Source organism: Chiloscyllium plagiosum, chromosome 15 (assembly GCF_004010195.1).
Source record: "Chiloscyllium plagiosum isolate BGI_BamShark_2017 chromosome 15, ASM401019v2, whole genome shotgun sequence".
Classification (NCBI taxonomy): domain Eukaryota; kingdom Metazoa; phylum Chordata; class Chondrichthyes; order Orectolobiformes; family Hemiscylliidae; genus Chiloscyllium; species Chiloscyllium plagiosum.
This window is the reverse complement of record NC_057724.1, coordinates 18,973,543-18,978,663: the sequence shown is the minus strand read 5'-3', so window position 1 is coordinate 18,978,663 and position 5,121 is coordinate 18,973,543. Positions and strand designations below refer to the sequence as shown.

The window sequence follows — 5,121 nt, the reverse complement described above, 5'->3', positions numbered from 1 at the left end:
GAGAAACAAAATTAATGTTTTGAGTAGAGTAGAACTCTTCTTTGAGTCATACTTTGGGTCTGTCTCTCTCTCCTCAGGTGCCACTGGATCTGTTGAGTTCCTCCAGCATTTTCTGTTTTCAATTTAATGGGTTAAAGGCTGTTACTCAACCTACACATTTAAGTAATCCATATTTTTTGAAGTTTATTCACTTCACCTTACTTTCTAGTTTTTAGGTTGCACTGAAAGAAGTTTTACTGCACATTTTCATCGCAAGCTGTTTACTTTGGTGAAATGAACCTGGAGGAGTATGTGGTACAAAATCCAAGTCTGCCATGCTTCACAGGTTGAATGGTGATGGAGCGATTTGCAAGATAATGGCCAATCATTTCAGGCTTGGTTTGAACCTAGATGAAGGTTTTGCCATGGTACTCACCCACCATGTTGGGAGGATAAGTGGTATCCTGAAGGTGAGTCGTGACAATTTCTGCGATTGTTATTTTCTCAAATCTATAAGTCTGAGTGAATCACCTCTTCTTCACTCCTACTGTCTCAAGATGAATCGTTGCTGGAAAATTTAAGATATAGTTCAAAAATAAGAGTCTGTATCCTAAAGGGTTCATGGAATATTTCCAAACTTTTACGTTTGCAATAGCTGCAGTTTATTAAATCACTGCATCATAGCCTTGTAACTGACTCTGAACCAAATATTAGTATCTCCCCGTGAAATTGTTGACAACAGGACAGTATCAGGAATAAGCCAACACAGGGAGTGTACAGAAGCAAGAACATAAAGTTTAATTTCATTTTAGAACATTTAGTTGATTTAGCATTATGTAATTGAAGGTTTACACAGTGTATGCTAAAACATCAAATAATAATCAAAGATAGCTTTATTCAAATTACTTGGTAGATAAAATGGCTAGCGCTTTAGTAATGCAGAATTTGAGATGAAACATTTGACATATAGGAAACCCGAAAAGTGAAAGGGGTTTCTTAGCAGGAATAGAGAGTAATCAGGTGTCCTTCATTCAATGTTACTCTGTGACTGTTTGAGGGACCTGGCAGTGGGCAGGTGGAGCTTGTTGAAAGCCACTGATCTCTAAGTCCATTTCCCCCAAACTCCTCTCCTGCTCTTACTCACATCAGTGATTCTGGAGTTGGTGTTGTATGGGAAATTGAGAGAAAGTAAAACAGATTGGTATTTAAGAGAGATTGGTGATAAAGTAGTAAAGAAGGACCTTACATAACTTCCGTCTATGTTTTACCTAACTGCAGATTGCTCAACAGTGAGTCTTGGAATACCTCAGCCCAATCACTGTGATCTTGATGAGCAGAATTTCAGAGCAAGAAAACAAGTGTGATGTCTCTGTGTGCCAGTATAATATTTCTGGAACCCTTACTCCAAAATACATGGTGAGAGATTTAAATTTGAGATTTGTTACACATGTATCTCTGATTAGATGCTTTGATGCAGTATTTAGTGACACTCTTTTTGTTTGTTACTTTTGAAAGGATTATAGAAAGAACAGCAGTGTCTTACTGCCTTCCTGTTAATACCAAGGCAGTATGAAATGTGTATTATTTAGGACTGCGAAAGGTAATTTCCCTGATTAACTCAAAACTGAAGGAAACAGTCCTATGTTTTATGTCTGGTGTCTACATTAACTTCCCTATCAGGACAGATGACATTGTGTCTTTCTGAAAATTCTAGCAGATTATAACAGTGAGGCACTATTTATTAGACTTGATGTAATAAATGTTAAGTTCTATGGAGAAGCAGACTAACTCAACTCCTTTCTCTGTTTTTAGCCAAAGACTGACAATTCAATTACCCAACTATTAAGTTGTTGACACTTTAAAGTCTTTGTACTTCGAGCAAGAACTTGAAGTCCATTAGATTAAAGCAAGCTGTTAGATGAATTATCGATTGACTTACATTGAATGACATGAAAATTAGCTCCATTAAAACAAAGAAAATGTGGATATCATTTTTAAAAGCAAAATCTGGACTTTGAGAAATTGGTAGTTGATATTATTTTCAAAGAAGGGAGTTAGTCTGCAGGCATTGTTTGAATTAATGATCTTAAAAGAACTTTAAATTGGATGCTTACGTCTCCTTCATGTGTAACAAGGCAAACAAATGGCCATGTCACCTGACAGCATTGAGGCAAACTGCAATTTCCTCAGGAGATTTGTTGAATATTTTCAGTGCCAATTATTAGGCATTGCATGGAAAATACATGTCAAGTTTTGTACACTAATTTGATAATTTAGCAATGAGTAAATATTGAATTGATTTATAAGAGGCTTTTGAAAGTCATTCTTCCGTACTACTATATCAGCAGGCATTGCAGCATGAGAATGTCCTGAAAATAGCTAACATGCACATCAATCCCTGTAAAACAAACAGGAATCCTTTGGAGTTGCAATTTCTTTGCAGAATTTATTGCTAAAAGATGTGAGACATGTTTATTCATTGCGCTAGAGATTAATTTTACAATTGTAATGATGGTGTAACTTTCAACAATGAACATAATTACTCACGGAAACTGATTGCAAACCCTCACAAAAATTATTACTCATTGAATGAGATGTGAGCACACTGCTACATATTTTACCAATGTACTAAGTTATAATTATTTGTGAACCGCCTCTCTGGTCTATGGTCTACTTCTATATTTGTGCAAAATGAAAGTTCTCCAACTTCAAATTCTGACAAAGAAAATCCACAGGCCTGAATCCTGTGGATATTTGGCAAGGGTGAGTAGCATTGAGTTTGATACTTAATTCTTGTTATGAGGCTGCGTGTGTTTACTTGCTGCATTTTACCAAACTTGTTGCATTAACTTGTGTTTCAGCCCTCATACCGAGAATCATGACTTGTTTCTGCCTCATTTGACCATGCTCTGCTCCCGCAGCAACTCACTGCTTAACAGAGATCTTCTCCAAGACCAGCATCCATTGCAGGTGCGCCATCTTCTAAAGTGTGCCCACTGTGCAAGTGCAAGATTGCTGTCATCGGGAATCAGGGCTGCTCAGATGTGAAAGGAGCCAGTAGAGATGATGGAGAAGGTAAAGCTGGCATCCTATTGCTCAGAGAGGAACCTTGTGGCCCTTGTGGAATGGGTGGTAGAGAGAAGAGGAGTCTTCATACTGGTGGACTGGCAGAGAAGGCCTTGCTATGCCAGCCTGATCAGAGATCACCACTGAAGTTGCTGCCATCTCCAGGGTGAAGAGGAGTGGTCTGCGGTGCAAGAAGAAGGTGAATAATCTTCTCTGCTCTACAAGAGTGTAATACTCTGTTTACTGCCACCTTACACTTATCTGTGCCACCGCACCCACATCCCATCAATACTTATGCTCTGATATTCCCTCTGTTGCATGAAACACCTTCCCTCACTCATTCTCATTATTCTCCCATCCTTCCACATTATTAGCCCTCCACAGGCTGACCTCTGCACAGCCTCCTCACTCTCTTGGAGCACCTCAATACCTTTCCCTCACGTGCCTCAGCCTTCACCACCATAACACCTTTTTATTGCCTTACACATTCTCCCCATTTATATCAGCACAGAAGAAGGCAGCCCATGATAGGATTGAATGACAGGTGGATGTATGCCAGACATCAGTGTTGCTGATGTTTCTGATCTGCGTTAGCTCCCCTTCCAAGGAAAGGATACTGGCCCTCACAGGAGAAAACAGGGACTGCTTGTGCATGGTTACAGAGCCATTCACATGCTAATACCTAAGTAACTAGCACTTGTCATCCCACTACAATGCTCCCATTAACATGAAAGTCATTACAATGCATTGAACATCATCACTAACCAGTAGCTATACTGCCTTCAGCCTCTTGTGTCTTACTGGTGCTCTCACCCTCCCAAGGAAAACACCATATCCCACTGAGGAGCACAGATAATGACATTGGTGGGGTCCGTTAGCGCACACAGTGTGGAATTGCCTCCTTGTAAGTTATACACACCAACAGCTCCGCACATGGGTGAGAGAGAAACATCCCAAGTTACTGACCATCAGAGGACTGTCAGGGACCAAGCCTTGCTCAGATCTTGGCAGCAGGTGACTTTACTGTGTTGGCCTTGAGAGACTTCACTGTGAAGAGCAGAAGCAGCATGTGGGTCATCAGGAGGTACTGGCCCTCATAGCAGTGAGGCTGGAGTGCTGCAGTCTGTCTTGCGACACACTGCCTGGCATCATTCAGGTCCTGCAGCAGTACACTCTGCCCTATGACAATCTGTCTGTCTCTGTGGATACATTGGTTGCTGGCATTGAGAGATGAGCTGAACCCCCAGACTGATTGCTGTGGAGACAAAGGACTGACAGTGATCCACTCCCGGGAGCATGAAGGGACGATGACCCCACCCACCACTGTCAAATCCACCATAACTGGATGGCTGCCTCTTTCTGAAGCCTGGGATCGGTGCCAACTGACAGGACAAAGCAGGCCATGTGAGTGTGGTCTGAGACAATAATGGAGCAGCCCTGTTAGCCAGCCTGGTTCATGTTGTGGGCTGTGGTACTGTCCTTGCACAGTACCTATACTTCATGCAGCCATACACTGCTGGTTGTCAGTGCACCCTGTCTGCCCTTCCATGTCAATGTTCATGGTGGATGGTTACCTGTGGCTGGTGCTGGTGGCTTGCGTCCTAGACTCCACCTTCTCTTTGGGAAAGAAGGAGATCTTTTGGAGCAAGTGGGAAGTTGAGCCTGCCAAAAACTCACTGTGGTCTCCATGTTGAGTTTGCCTGATGGCTGACTTATAAGTTTGGTAAGGTTACAATTCTTGCTAAGTTGGGCTGTTAACAAGGCATTTAATGAGTAACAAAGCATATCAGTTGGGAACTTACCACTACTTCGCAAGAATCTTGCTATGCGGCTTGAGAAAAGCATATAGGATGCAATGAGATTATCTCGACATTTTAGATTAGATTAGATTAGATTAGATCAGATTACTTACAGTGTGGAAACAGGCCCTTCGGCCCATCAAGTCCACACCGCCCCACCGAAGCACAACCCACCCATACCCCTACATTTACCCCTTACCTAACACTACGGGCAATTTAGCATGGCCAATTCACCTAACCTGCACATCTTTGGACTGTGGGAGGAAACCGGAGCACC

The 5,121-nt window shown here is 41.8% G+C and overlaps 1 long non-coding RNA gene across 1 annotated transcript; it reads left to right on the top strand.

Moving 5' to 3' along the window:
- Positions 1 to 237: 237 nt before the first annotated feature.
- On the top strand, positions 238 to 2,926 carry LOC122557480. The gene is made up of 3 exons (XR_006313846.1): positions 238 to 449; positions 1,258 to 1,395; positions 2,841 to 2,926. It is a non-coding gene; the product is annotated as an uncharacterized LOC122557480 (long non-coding RNA).
- The last annotated feature ends 2,195 nt before the right edge of the window (positions 2,927 to 5,121 follow it).